Below are 16495 nucleotides of genomic sequence, written 5' to 3' on the forward strand. Positions count from 1 at the left end.
ACCACACCAAAGAAAATTATTAAGAAATTTATGATATCATCTAATTTCTGATTCATACAATTTCCAGAAGAGATGTCTTTAACGTTTGCTCTTTTAAAACAATGGCTCCTACTGAAGAGCTATCAAAAGAACCTATGGAGAAAGCAAAGCAGAGGTTATTACATACTGCAGTTAAAGGAAAAAAAAAATCACCATTTCCAAGATCAAGTTTTAAGTGCATTTCAGAGGAGGGAGGGCGAAGACAGGATATATAGGTTTGGGAAAGTCATGTTTAAGGTTGGTCTTTTGATTGTGGGAGTGCGAAGTTCATGAGTGGACAAGTGGACATTGTTCAGAGTGGACAAGTTCATGACTTAATAGATTAAGACTGGTGGACAGAACGAGGAGATGCTTTCCAAACAAATCTTGAAGACTAAACAGTTGTTTGATGCTATTTTAGATTTCAAGAAAAGTGCAAGGACAGTAGAGAGTCCTCTTACACTCAGTTGCAGTTTCCCTTAATATTACATCATTGGGCTCATTTGTCAAAACTAAGAATTCAACACTGGGACATGACTATTAACTGTACTACATGTTTTATTCAGATTTCATTAGCTTTTTTAAACAACATTTTTCTATCCCATCATCCTATCTAGAATACCACATTGCATTTAGCTGCCATTTCCTCTTGGTCTTCTCTAGTCTGTGAGTTTTTCAGATGTTCCTTGTTTTTAATGCCCTTGGCAATTCCAGGGTCAGATATTTCTGTAGAATGTCTCTCAACTTACACTTGTCTGAGATTTTTCTCATGATTAAACTAGGATTATGGGTTTTGGGGAAGAATGCCACAGAATTGAAACCCCTTTCTTATTATACCATATTAGGTTATACATATCTACATGACAACACCAGTAATGTTAACCTTAATCACTTGGTTAAGATGGTACCTGCAGGTTTCTCCACTGTGAAGTCATCATTTTTCCCATTCTACACTCTGTTCTTTAGAAATCACTCACTAAGTCCACCTTAGTTCCAAAGCAAGAGAGGTGGTTACTAAGGTCCACTTTAGGAGGAGGCAATATCGACATAACTTATGTGGAATTCTTCTGTAAGGAACATTTTCTCCCCCATTTATTTCAATCATTTATCTATACCACCATGGCCTTGTGGACATGTGCTTTATACTTTGGGTTATAACCTAATACCACATTATTTTGTTGCTCAAATTGTTCCAGCTTTGGCCATTGAGAGTTCCTTCAGTTTGATGCTTGTGTCTCTTTGACATGCTCAATTATTATTAATTTTTTAGCACTTTCAGACTTCCTGGTACTACAAGATGCTGTAAGCTCATCTTGTGTTTCCCTGCCCCAATCAAGAATCAGCCATTTCTCCTAGGGGTCCTGATTCATTTTAGTAGAGAATGTGTGTTAGAGAATGGTATTTGCTTATTTAATTCCAAAAACATTTTGTATAGAGGTATAGGCAATTAACAATATTGTGATAGTTTCTGGTGAACAGTGAAGGGACTCAGCCATACATATACAAGGATCCAGAGAACAGTATTTAGAAATGAAGATTGGGTGTTGGCAGTTCTTATTGCTACTGGTTCTTGCTCCTTTTGAAGGAAATATAAAATTTTTCATCATAAGTTAAAATAGTTGTAAATGCCATTTTCCATGGCATTTAAAATACTGCCTTTAAAAACAGACTATGACTTTTCTCTTTTACATGTGCAAAAAATGAAACTGAATAGTTTAATAATTTGATATCCACCATTATATCAAAGACTGATTAGCTGTTTACCCAACCTGCCTACCACCTCTCCTTCATAGGCACAAGCACCTCTTGAAGTTAGACGTGGCCATGTAAACTGAATTCTGGACAACAGAATGTGAATGGAAGCAATTTATGTTGCTTCCCAGTCTGGTCTGTAACAATTACCAATGCATGATCTGCAAGCTGCTGTCTTTCCTCCCTCTTCCAGTTAGATGTTGAGTAACTAAGCACCTATCTCCCTACCAGCTATTAGACTTCTATACAAATCGGAAAGTTCTATTTCAGCCATTGAGATTCAAAAATTGATTTAAAAAATAAGGCAGATCAATTTTTTTTAAGTGTATATGTTGTAGCCCTTATCGAAGCTACAGCTGCTTCCATATAGCTGCTGTGGTCAAAAAGGAGCCCAAAGTGACAGTTTTCCTTGACGGTCACCGTTGTTTGCTGTAACTGATCTGCAACATTTCAGGAAAAGACAGTTCCCATTGTACTTGCCATTTCTCAGGTACAACCAGAGACCTTTATTAAAACTGACAACGTTTTCAGAGGCCACCAGAAATGTTCCATTGATGGGGTCTTACATGCAAGAATAAGGCTTTTGAGAAGTGGCTTGCAAAGGCCAAGAACCAGTATGCAGATGCAGATATGGGTGGGTTAGATACCTGTGCTGGGGAAACCCAGGGGCAAGTGGTGCAGATTGTGGCCATGCTTTGGGTCTTTGCCCTGAAAAGCTTAAGCATCAGCCCAAAGGTGAGTCAAAAACCTTGGTTCTGAAAACCAGATGAATGGAACGAGTAGGTCATTCAGGACAAAAAAAGAAAAAAAAAAGATAAAGTGTATATGTTAATTGAGGACCCAGATATTGAGTCCTTAAAAATTATCCTTCCTGTGAACCCTAAGAGTCTGGAGTGTCCCCCAGGGTAAGCATTTTGTCTTTGGGAACATTGGTAGAGAGGTTCCCTGTCTATTTGGGGTAGTTGAAGAGTTCTGTTCCACATTGTGAAGACAAGTAGCAGGAGTGATAAATAAATTTTTATTGTTTTGAGCCACTGAGAATTTCAGGTTGTTACTGCAGCAAAATCTACATCATCTTCATTTAAGGTAGAAACTGTTACCTAAAGTGAGGTGCTACCATAACAAGAACCTAAAATAATTAAGAGAGATGGCAAGCAGGAAGGAAACCATTTTCAGAGGATGGAGAGAGAGCAATTTATGATCTACAGTGGCGAAACATTTCATAAAACTGTTGTTCACAGCTAACTTGGAAGACAGGTCATGTAATAAATCTATAGCTTAAGGGCAAGATTGGAAAACAAAATGCTGTGTGTTCATCGCTGTTGGCTGCCTGGCAAGATATTACAAAAAAGAGATGAAGTGGGAAAAGAGCTGACCAGTTTGTAAGCAAGAATGAAAGGAATAGACTCCAATTTGAGAACTTGTAGAGTTGAAGTAGGTAACTACTTCTCAACCCCAAACAGTTCAAGATACAATTGAGAAATGTTTGGAATGATAAAGGACGACTAAAACTCAGCCTGGAGGTAATGCATCAAATTAAAAGACTGGCTTTTTCACCCATTTTTTAAAAACTTTTAATGAGTGGACTAATAGGTCCCAGATCAAAGATCCAACCAACAAAAGTCGTTTGGACACAATGGCTTAGGGAAAAGAGACTAAGGGAAAGTAACTCTTTCATCAAAGTTTGGTAAACCTATGTAATCACTGTGAGAGGGAGAAGGGAAGAAGAGAGGGAGAGGGAGAGACAGGAGGATGAACCGGGGCTAGAAAACAAATTACATACAAAATACATACAAATGAGAATCACATCTTGAAGGAAGCATGGAGCTGATGAAAATGACTAGTTTGGACATTTTCCCCCTCCTGGTTATGTTTCTGAGAAAGTTGTACTTCCAAAATAACCACTAGCCTAAATGTCTTTACACCTTTATAACTCCATCTATGTGCACAAAGCAGACTAAGAAAGCTGCTCAGCCCCTAAGGAGGACATATTACCCACAAAAACCTATTCCAGAAGTAGCCACAAAGGATAACAGAAAAGGAAGAATCAGTCACAGAAAGAATCATGAGTAGTGGAGAACAGTGAACAAAGGAGCCACTTCTAAGGAGCAGAGCCAGGGCTTAATGAAGAAACATTCCCCATTCCCCAGAGTGATAAAGGGTCCTCAAAACAGCCACCCACAGGATTTCACAACTACCACAGATGAGCCTCTACTTCTGTTATTCCTTTCAAACAGGAATCTTTGCTGTGACTATCTCATCCATAGGGACAGATAACTTGTCTTCTGGAATGGGTCTTCTCACTTGTCTTCTGGCTGCAGATGGTGACTGCAGCCATGAAATTAAAAGATGCTTGCTCCTTGGAAGAAAAGCTATGACCCACCTAGACAGCATATTAAAAAGCAGAGACATCACTGAGTGACCAAACAACAACAAATAGGTATTGATTGTTTGATCTAAGCACAAAAGGAGGCACATTTGTACCTAATGCAGAGATCACTTAGATCAAAAGGAGGCACATCTGTACCTATTGTAGAGATCACTACATGTAACTCTGATTCTGGGTTTTGAACTAGACGTCCTGACCAGATGATGTTTTTGGTATGTCTACCCTGGGAAGGAGATAAGATGTATTTTGCAAACAAGAAGGAGAATTAAATGAATATTTAACGACCAGAAGAGTGGAAGCAAATATTGCTATTCCCTAGTATTTCTGATTTTCTTTCTTCCAGGCACACAGTAGGACTCCACTTGCTTGCCCGCTTGAAGCTAGTAGTGGCCATGTGATTTGTTTTGGTCAATAAAACTGAATAGAATTGAAGAGTGTCACTTCCAGGAGGAAGCCTTTAAGAGCTGTTGCATAGTTTGACCTTCTCCGTCCCCTGGTTGTAGTTATGTGATGTTTCAGAGAGTGAAGCCTCTGCCAACTGGCATCTTTTAGTGAGAACAACACAGAGCAGAGCTCACGGACAATAGCATGAGTGAGGAGTACACTACTGTTCTAAGACACTAATTTTGAGGATGCTACTGAAGCAAAATCTAGTCTCTTCTGATTAACTCAGAAATAAACAGACATAATAGATAAACAGGAAATAGCCTGTCTTCAACTGAAAAAAAAAGGGCAAGATATTTTAAAATAGGGAAATCTAAAAATAACATCTTTAAAAGATTTTTTTTTTAATTGTCTAATTGCTTGGAAACACAATCAACACCTATTTGTTGTTTGGTTGCTCAGTGATGTCTCTGCTTTTTAATATGTTGTCTAGGTGGGTTTTTCTTTTGAAAAGAAAAGAGAATATGCTTTTCTTCCAAGGAGCAAGCATCTTTTAATTTCATGGCTGCAGTCACCATCTGCAGTGATTTTGGAGCCCAAGAAAATAAAGTCTTGTCACTGTTTCCACTGTTTTCCCGTCTATTTGCCATGAAGTGATGGGACTGGATGCCATGATCTTAGTTTTTTGAAAGCTGAGTTTTAAGCCACCCTTTTCACTCTCCTCTTTCACCTTCGACAAGAGGCTCTTTAGTTCCTCTTTCCTCTTTGCTTTCTGCCATAAGGCTGGTGTCATCTGCATATCTGAGGTTATTGATATTTCTCTTGGCAATCTTGATTCCAGCGTGTGCTTCATCCAGCCCAGCATTTTGCATGATGTACTCTGCAAAAAAGTTAAATAAACAGGGTGACAATATACAGCTTTGATGTACTTCTTTCCCAATTTTGAACCAGTCTGTTGTTTCATGTCCGGTTCTAATGGTTGCTTCCTGCCCTACATAAGGGTTTCTCAGAAGGCAGGTAAGGTGGTCTGATATTCCCATCTCTTTAAGAATTTTCCGGTTTGTTGTGATCCATCTTTTGCTTTGGCCACTAATAATTTCAATTTTGCAACTTTAATTATGTAAGATCTGATAATTTCCATATCTTCATTCTGAAATTCTTACCGGTCTTGATTTTCTTTTCATTCTTTTTCAGATATTTAAATTTTTATATATTTTTTCTGTTCTAAGTATATATATTTCTGAAGCTATCTCAAATCCCAATCACTTTTGACTATATTTAAAAACAGGAACAAAAAATTCCCATAATGAGCTTGACCTTGGATATCATCATCAAAAATGGTCTTAAAGGAAGGCATAATTTTGCTATCGGCCATTACTCCCTGAAGATGCTGTTGGGAAAGTGAAGTCAGGTAGAGATAGCCTTAAATTCCAGATGTGCCACTTCCTACCAGTATGACCTGGGACAAGTTACTTAATGAGTGGTGATAACATCTACTTTACAGGGAATTATGAAGAATACATAAGTAACATATAAAATGTCCAAATAAATAAGTATCCAGCACATAGTTACTGCTTATAATCATCAGCATATATTAGGCATTCTTTCTTGGTTGCTATTGAAGGATCTGTAATCTGTCAATTTGCTAAAATCTTGATTGAGTCTATTTGTTGTCAACCAGATCTAAATTAATTATATACGGTAATTTTTCATTGTGCCAAGTAGTACTTCCCAAACAGAACCCATATTGTATTTTCCCTCAAAAAGCATTCCTCTTATTCCAGTATTCTGGCCTTTAGTAAGTTTGATATTTACTATCATAATGTTCATAACTTTGAGACTGGGTTCACATCTGTCCTGGTTGAAGAAGGTCCTCAGGCTGTTCATTGTGAAGCTGTTTTTCTTGCCTTATTGTTGTTCTAACTACTCTTCTCCAAGCTTTAATTTTATAGATATTCCCTGGAGTCCTTCCTAAATTGGAGATCACTCACACTGTTCTAGGTGTTGATACTCAATGGTTTTACTTAAAGACAATGTCTTTTTTAAAAAAAGCAAAGTACAAATACAAAAATGTAGAAAGGCAAGTGTCTTCCTTTGCACTCCCACTTTATAGAAATGTTAACATTTTTAGGCCTTCTTGACTTTTCATCCTGTGCATATACAAATGTTAGGTTTGTTTTTACACATAGAAGGTCATGGTATATGTTCTATACTTCATCTTGCTTTTTCTCTCAAAAATAAATTATAGATAATTCAGCACTGATTTTCCACTTTTAAAAGATCACATAGAACTAAACATGGAAACAAGCTAAGTGTCCACTGATGGATAAAGGGATTCAAAAATGCAAGATACACACACAGGAATATTATTCAGCCATAAAAAAGAAAGAAATCTTGCCTTCTGCAGTAATAAGGACGGACTTTGAGGGAGTTACACTAGTGAAGTAAACCAGGCTGAGGAAGACAGATGCCGTATGTTCTCACCTATAGGTGAAACCTAAAAAAGGGGAACTCAAAGAAATAGCATGTAGAACGATGGCTGCCCAGGGCTAGGAGTGGGAGAAAATAGATGCTGGTCAAAGGGTATAATCTTCCAGCACAAGATAAGTAAGTTCTGGAGTCTAATAATGTATAGCATGGTGATTATAATTAACAATACTGCATCATATACTTGGAAGTTAAGAAAGTAGATCTTAAAAGTTATCTTCACACACACACATACACACACAAAAGGTAATTATGTGAGGACAGAGGTGTTAACTAACCTCACTGTGATAATCATTTCACAATACATACATGATCAAATCATCATGTTGTACACCTTAAGTTTACATATGTTGTTATGTCAATAATATCTGAATGAAGCTGGAAAACAAAAGATCACATAGTACTTTGTGGTATAGAGTATCACTGTTTATCCAGTCTCCTACTAATATAAATAAGAAAAGAGAACATCTACTAAAAATAGTGCACTCACCAAATTTTTGTTATACACACATTTACTGCAGCAACTGTAACTACATCTATCTATGTCTATCCTTGGGCACTTGGTTATTTTTTTGGAATGGAATCCTAGAGGAATTGCCCTGTTTTAGTTGGTTTCAATAGGTATGCCCCAGGTTTTATGTAAAGGTGCAGATAGTGTCTTATTACCCCACCCCCAGGGTACCTGAACGTTGTATCAATCTTAGTTTTTAAGTCATACAGAAAGCATTTTCAGGAATTCTAGGATCTCTTCCTTAATTATTACCAATTATTATCAATCATTTCATATGTTTAGTTTGAAAATTTTTCTAAAAATCCTTATACTTAGGTCAAGTGGGCCTTAGAAACCATCACTACGAACAAAGCTAGTGGAGGTGATGAATTCCAGTTGAGCTATTCAAAATCCTGAAAGATGATGCTGTGAAAGTGCTGCACTCAATATGCCAGCAAATTTGGAAAACTCAGCAGTGGCCACACGACTGGAAAAGGTCAGTTTTCATTCCAATCCCAAAGAAAGGCAATGCCAAAGAATGCTCAAACTACCGCACAATTGCACTCATCTCACACACTAGTAAAGTAATGCTCAAAATTCTCCAGGCCAGGCTTCAGAGGTATATGAACCATGAAATTCCTGATGTTCAAGCTCGTTTTAGAAAAGGCAGAGGAACCAGAGATCAAATTGCCAACATCCACTGGATCATGGAAAAAGCAAGAGAGTTCCAGAAAAACATCTATTTCTGCTTTATGGACTATGCCAAAGCCTTTGACTGTGTGGATCACAATAAACTGTGGAAAATTCTGAAAGAGATGGGAATACCAGACCACCTGACCTGCCTCTTGAGAAATTTGTATGCAGGTCAGGAAGCAACAGTTAGAACTGGACATGGTACAACAGACTGGTTCCAAATAGGAAAAGGAGTACGTCAAGGCTGTATATTGTCACCCTGTTTATTTAACTTCTATGCAGAGTACATCATGAGAAACGCTGGACTGGAAGAAACACAAGCTGGAATCAAGGTTGCCGGGAGAAATCTCAATAACCTCAGATATGCAGATGACACCACCCTTATGGCAGAAAAGTGAAGAGGAACTCAAAAGCCTCTTGATGAAAGTTAAAGTGGAGAGTGAAAAAGTTGGCTTAAAGCTCAACATTCAGAAAACGAAGATCATGGCATCCGGTCCCATCACTTCATGGGAAATAGATGGGGAAACAGTGGAAACAGTGTCAGACTTTATTTTTTGGGGCTCCAAAATCACTGCAGATGATGACTGCAGCCATGAAATTAAAAGACGCTTACTCTTTGGAAGGAAAGTTATGACCAACCTAGATAGCATATTCAAAAGCAGACATTACTTTGCCAACAAAGGTCCGTCTAGTCAAGGCTATGGTTTTTCCTGTGGTCATGTATGGATGTGAGAGTTGGACTGTGAAGAAGGCTGAGCACTGAAGAATTGATGCTTTTGAACTGTGGTGTCGGAGAAGACTCTTGAGAGCCCCTTGGACTGCAAGGAGATCCAACTAGTCCATTCTGAAGGAGATCAGCCCTGGGATTTCTTTGGAAGGAATGATGCTGAGGCTGAAACTCCAGTACTTTGGCCAGCTCATGCGAAGAGGTGACTCATTGGAAAAGACTGATGCTGGGAGGGATTGGGGGCAAGAAGAGAAGGGGACGACAGAGGATGAGACGGCTGGATGGCATCACTGACTCAATGGACATGAGTCTGAGTGAACTCCGGGAGTTGGTGATGGACAGGGAGGCCTGGCGTGCTGCGATTCATGGGGTTGCAAAGAGTCGGACACGACTGAGCAACTGATCTGATCTGATCTGAACAGAAGAACTGACTTGTGGTTTGTATTACTTTCTGAAGTTGCTGTTAACTAATTACCACAAACTACATGGCTTAAAATAATGGAAATTTTCTCACAGTTCTGGATGTCAGAAGCAAGGTGTCAGCAGGGCCGTTCTTTCTCCCTCTGGAGGCAACAGAGAACCCCTCCTTGCCTCTTCCAGCTTCCGGTGGCTCCAGATGTTCCTTGGATTGTCACTGCAGAATTCTAATCCTGTATCTGATTCACATTGTCTTCTCAGTGTCCATTTCTCTTCTCCTCTGAGTTAAGCACCTCTTACAGGATACTTGTCATGGGATTTAGGGCCTACCCATATAATCCAGGATGATCTCAGCTTAAGTTACTTAACTAATTACATCCACAAAGATCCTTTTTTCCAAGGAAGGTCACATGCACACATTCTGGGGGTTCTGACATAGATACATCTTTTTATTAGGGCCACCATTCAACTGCATAGTGGCTCAATCAACAAAGCCACTTAAATCATGCTATATAAAAAGAAGTCTGCTTGTAACAGCCAATTTAGGATTGATGTGGCTCAATGATCTCTTCAAAGATGCTGACTCTCCATCTTTCCCCTTCCACAATTCTCAGAATATAATTTATAACTTTGCCACCTTACATTAACAGTTACAGGACAGCTCCAGGCTTTACATCCCTTAGAGAACTGTAAACACTGCAGGAAGAGAGAAGGGGGGGGAAAATGTGTTTCCTTTAAGGGAAGAAAGCCTCTCCCTGAAACTTCCACAGCTTCCCCTCATGTCCCAGCATGTCCAACCCAGATGGATCACTGGCAGAGGGGACAAGAGGATGCCATGACTGCCTTACAGCTATGAAGATACATGCCCTGCAGTACACTGCCACACAGAAACTTGAGTTTTGATAACAAACAAAAAAAGCAAAAAAAAAAAAACAAAAAAAATGAAGGGATGGCTGTTCAGTAGCAACTAATAGCATCTGCTACAATTCCTAAATGTTTCCTGAAGATCACTAATAAAACTCACCAACCGTTTCATCTACTGATTTACATCACTTCCTTCAATCAATATTTTATAACATCTGCTATACACTAGGTACTGTGATAGAAATGGGAGTCCAAGATCAAGACATAGTCCACATCCTCAAGGAGGATGGATGAATGGAATAAAAAGATAAATACATCTGTAATTCCAGGACAGCAAGACCAATACCACATTAGAGATATGTACATGGGGCAGTGGGGGAATAGAATAGATTGCAGCATCTTGAAAGCCAAGCCTGAAGTTGAGTTTCTGAGAAGCAATTAAACAGAGAAAATGCAGGAGTGGATAATGGTGTTTTACATAAAGGGCACGCAGAAAGGCAGTGATGACTGGAAATTACTGCCACACCCTTGTGGAACTACAAACATTTTAATGAACCTAGAATCAAGGAGCTGTGTGGGTATAAGGAGGGCAGGTAAGCTAGTGAGGGGTAGAAGCTAGATGAAGAGCCTATATATACTGAAATAAAGTGACATCATCTCAAAACCTGTTTGGAAGCAACTGAAGGATTTTGATCAAAGGAACAATCAAGATTACTCCTGACAATGCCTGGATATTTTTGATTGCATAACTGTTTTCTATTTGTATAATGTTATGGCTTCCCAGGTGGCTCAGTAGTAAAGAATCTACCTGCCAATGCAGGAGATGCAGGAGCTGCTGCTGCTGCTAAGTCACCTCAATCGTGTCCCACTCTGTGCAACCCCATAGACGGCAGCCTACTAGGCTCTCCCGTCCCTGGGATTCTCCAGGCAAGAACACTGGAGTGGGTTGCCAATTCCTTCTCCAGTGCATGAAAGTGAAAAGTGAAAGTGAAGTCGCTCAGTCATGTCCAATTCTTAGCCATCCCATGGACTGCAGCCTACCAGGTTTCTCCGTCCATGGGATTTTCCAGGCAGAAGTACTGGAGTGGGGTTGCCTTCTCTGGTGATGCAGGAGATTCAGGTTCAATCCCTGGGTTGGGACGATCCCCTGGAGGAGGAAATGGCAACCCACTCCAGTATTCTTGCCAGGGAAATCCCATGGACAGAAGAGCCTGGTGGGATATACAGTCCATGGGGTCACAGACACCACTGAGCAACTGAGCATGCACAAGCTTGTTACTGGGATATGAATAGGGGATTTGCAATTAAAATTTTTAATCTGGACTTGGTTTTTTAGAGCTTACTCCAAAAAAATTCAAAATTTTGCAGTATTTGGTGAAGATGGAATTGTAGAAACCTGGTGCAGGTCACATATTCCTATAGGCTTCCAAGTATTCTGACCAAAGGAAAAGTTCTATATAAGCCTATACCATAAATCAGCTTAAAATAGCTTCTGTAACAATGTTTCATATTCTGCATAACACAAAGTGAATCATTTGGACAACAGTGTGCAGAAAAAGGATGCTAAAAATATTACTAGACATTACCTTGGCTTCCTTAGAATGGTCTCTACAATTATCTCACAATAGCACACAAGTTTGCTATCCTCAGGCAGACTTTTTAAAATGACCTTCAAATAAAGGTATAAAGATTTACCCCAGTGTCCCCAGAATGCTTCTGGGGGGAAAGCAGAATGATTCAACAGAAAAAACATAATCCTCAGAACTACTTAGACTGGGGTTCAAATTCTGATGTCTCCACTTGCTAGATGTTACTGTATTATTTAATTTCTTTTAAACTTTATTTATAAAATGTTTATAATAAAGACAGATCAAATTTCATAGGGGCTACAAGTATATACATGATTCAACTGCATATATAAACCTAATACTATTACACTTATAAAACATACTCTAGTAATATACCAAACAAATACTTCTCAAAAAAATACCAGTTGTCTTTTTTTATCTTAACTATACTATATACTACTACCCCCCCAGAAGTTTATTAATGACATAAATATGAATGGTATTTTTTATAGGCACAATAAATGCAACAAACTTACTGGAAGATAATTTCACAACCAGACATTTTGATTTTGTCACATTTTCCCCGAGCAGCCAGAGGAGCCTTAGCTGCATGAAGAGCACACAGATTTTTCCTCCATCATGAGGTATAATCGATTATCTCCTTCCACCCTCAATTCCCAATAAAAAACTCTCAATCACACGAAAATTTTTTTGACAAATCATCTTCTAGCTTCACTACTAATTCCCTGTCCATGACAAATGCTATTCATATAAAAATATAACAAGCAAGAAACTTAACTAGCTAAGATGAAATTGAAAGGAAACAGCCATGGACTATTTTCACACTCACTATATTATGCACAGGCTTCCCAGGTGGCTCAGTGGGTAAAGAATCTGCCTGCAATGCAGGAGATGCGGGTTCAATCCCTGGGTTGGGCAGATCCCCTGGCAGAAGGCATGGCAGCCCACTCCAGTATTCTTGCCTGGAAAATCCCACGGACAGAGGAGCCTGATGGACTACAGTCTATAGGGTCACAAAGAGTTTAGACACGACTGAAGTGACTGAGCAGCAGCAGGCACATTCTAAGATACGAGGTTTCACAAATAAAATAAAATATTACATCTTTTAAGTCTACTTTATATAATGGTTTAGCGGTGTTACCAGTTTGCCACTATGACCTATCGCTACCTACTGTCACAGAGATGATGAGAAAACAAAGTAACATATGCAAATATCTAGAAGAAAAATGTTGGTCCCATTTTTTCATGTCACATTTATCATGTTACAATCAGTCCTGGGTGTTCACTGGAAGGACTGATGTTGAAGCTAAAACTCCAATATTTTGGCCACTTGATGAGAAGAGCTGACTCATTTGAAAAGAACCCTGATGCTGGGAAAGATTGAGGGCAGAAGGAGAAGGGGACGACAGAGGATGAGATGGTTGGATGGCATCACCGAATCAATGGACATGGGTTTGGGGGACTCCGGGAGTTGGTGATGGACAGGGAGGCCTGGCGTGCTGCAGTTCATGGGGTCACAAAGTGTCAGACACGGCTGAGCGACTGAACTGAACTGAAATTGTCTTTATATGTGCATTCATATTACACTGCCTTCCTTCTTTCAGTTCTCAGTATACACATCCATACACTCAAACATTTTAGGGACCAAACAGGTATTTGTAACCATGTCCATAGCAGCATTAATCCTAGTAGCAAAAAGGAGGAAGCAACCCATTCACAGATTAATAGATAAATATGGCATATACACACAATGGAATATTATTCAGCCTTAATAAGGAATGAAGTTTTGATACATGCTACAACATGGATGAACTTTGAAAGTATTATGCTAAGTGAAATAAGCCAGGCACAAAAGGACAAGCACTGTATGACTCCACTTCTATGAAGTATCTAGAGAAAGTAGAATACTTATCAGGGGCTGGAGGAGAGAAGAATGGAGCTTAGTGGGTACAGTGTTTTCAGTTTGGGATAATGAAAAAGTTCTGGAGACAGTGGTGATTGTTAGACAACAGTAACAATGTGCTTAATGCCAATGAACTGGACACTTAAAAATGCTTAAAATGATAAATTTTATATGTATATTTAACCACAATAAAAACATTTTTTTAAAAATTCATGATTGGGGACTTCCCTGATGGTCCAGTGGCTAATACTTTGCGTGCCCAATAAAGGGGGCCCGGGTTCGATCCCTGGTCAGGGAACTAGATTCCAGATGCTGCAACTAAAACCTGGTGCAGCCAAATAAATAAATTCAAAAAATACTCAAACAGCACTCGGGTGTTTACAATAAAATCATGATTGTTAAAAGATATATATATATAGTAATGAGATGGTATACCTGATCTGTCTTAAACTGGGTGTGGCTAGGATCTCCAAGTTAAAAACAGCAAGGAGGTAGATTTCAAAGAACTGGACTTAGGGTTCTAGGGGGCGAAAGGATCTGCAAATGTGAAGTTAAGAGCCACCTTTAAGATTTGACTTTTTTAGAAATACATTTTAACCCTGGGCCTATTCTCTCCATATCATCCTGTTTCTTTTGGTCTTTTTCTGACAGCATGTTTTGCTTCCAACAGAGGTTCAGTTTCAGTCTTTCCCCTAGTACTCTATCCTGAAAGTAAAAACCTGGATGTTCTAAGGTGATGCTTCTCAACAGGGGTGATTTTGCACCCCAGGAGACCTTTGACAATGTCTGAAGACATTTCTAAGTTGTTTCAATGGGGCTGGGGGGGCAGGAGTTGCTACTCGCATCCAGTAGATAGGCCAGGGATGGTGCTAACCTTCCCATGAGACACAGGATAGTCTCTGACAACAAGAAATTAACTGGCCCAAAATGCCTATAGTCCTGGGTTGGGAACCCTCTTCTAAGATCTTATTCTAAGGTTTTACTAAGTTGCTTGATTTCTGGTAGAAACTGATTAAAAGGGAAGTTACCTCCTTTGATTCCCTACTTTCTCTTTTCATTTACATCTTTTATAGGAAAAAGCTAGTTTCAGCACATATGCTAAGGGTAGGTCTTTTATTTTGAGTTTACAGGACAAGGATCAGTGGTTATGTTTATGGTAAGTGGGGGTAGGTGAGAGGCTATTTACGCTACCATTCTCCTTACCCCGGCCAGTCCTACCATGATACTCTATGCCATGGGACAAGATGAAAAATAGTAGGGACAAGGTGTTACAGACAGAGAAGAATGGGAAAAAAAAATCCAAGTGAAGCCAGTGGAAGGCAGTGCCTATCCCATGTGGACTGGCTAATTCTTTCCAATGGCCACTGGATAAGAGGAAATATCTATGAATCCAAATAAAGTTATAACAAAAATTTTTTTAATTCAATTAAAAACTTAAATCATGGACTTTCTACAAGATACTACTTTTAAACTCAACATAATGTTTATAATTACCTAAAACTTACATTTCTTCTAAGGAGCAATAAACTAATGAATGCATAATGCTACTGTGTCAATAACAAGATACTCAAATACTTATGCTTTTATTTTTCTCTTGTATCATACTAAATATCAGACCTGCTGTAGCAAGTATAACTCATCTGGTATAATTTAGAAATTTCAAGAAACTACTGAACATCATGGGTCACTAGACCATTATAGTAATTCATTATCATAGTACACATTAAAATGGTGCCTTTTTACAAACACTTTGGGAAACTGACAGTACATACTAAATACCAAATATATACACATCCTTTAACCCAACAATTCCACTTTCAGGTATAGATTCAACACAGACACATGTATATACTCACGAAATGACAGGTGTAAGAATGTTCTCCACAGAATTATTCATACTAGTCCAGAACTAGAAACTACACAAATGCCCACCAATGACAGAACGGATAAATTCTGCATATAATAAAAATAAACTAATGAAATACTATTCAGCAATAAGAATGAATGAACTACAAATACATGCAACAATATGAATTAACCTCACTTGGGCAGGTTAAGTAACTATCTCCTAAAATACCTAGGATTGAAGCCCTGAAACCCGTAAATGTTACCTAATATGGCAAAAGTGATCTTGTGGATATGATTAAATTAATGATCTTGAGATGGGGGATTATCCTGGATTATCCAGGTGGGCCCTAAGTGTAGATGCAGAGGAACATTTGACTACAGAAGAAAGATGATGTGATGATAAAAGCAGAAGCTTTGAACAGAGGAAGAAGGCACAAGCCAAGGATTATAGGCAGACACTGGAAACAAAAAGATAAGGAAATGGATTCTCCACTTACAATTTCCAGATTTAGGAACCAATCTTGCCTCTGACCTAATAAAACTGATTTTGAACTTCTGATCTTCAGAACTACAAGAGAATACATTTGGGTTGTTTTAAATCCCTTAAGTTTGTGGTATTTTGTTACAGTGGCATTAGGAAATCAATACACTCAAAACAATGAGCAAAAAAAAGAGTGTATTATGTATAACTGCATTTACATAAAATAAAATACAGGCAAACTGATTTTAGAAGTCAGAATAGTAGTTACTTCTGGGGAGGAAGAAGAAGGTGTGGAGATAGGGGCAAGAGGAGAGCTTCTGGGATGTTCATAATACTGTTTCTTAATCTGAAGGTGGCAAAATGAATATATTTAATTTGTGAAAACCCTTATTTATGTACTTTTCTACATGTATGGTATATGTAATTTTAAAAGCTGATGCCTTTTCTGATGCC

At 38.7% G+C, this 16495-nt stretch overlaps 1 non-coding gene across 1 annotated transcript; it reads left to right on the forward strand.

The window, feature by feature from the left end:
- The first annotated feature begins 2103 nt into the window (after positions 1-2103).
- LOC112585854 lies at positions 2104-2236 on the forward strand. The gene has a single exon (XR_003110429.1). It is a non-coding gene; the product is annotated as a small nucleolar RNA SNORA16B/SNORA16A family (small nucleolar RNA).
- Positions 2237-16495: the final 14259 nt, after the last annotated feature.

The sequence above is a fragment of the Bubalus bubalis genome, chromosome 6 (assembly GCF_019923935.1).
Source record: "Bubalus bubalis isolate 160015118507 breed Murrah chromosome 6, NDDB_SH_1, whole genome shotgun sequence".
Taxonomy (NCBI): domain Eukaryota; kingdom Metazoa; phylum Chordata; class Mammalia; order Artiodactyla; family Bovidae; genus Bubalus; species Bubalus bubalis.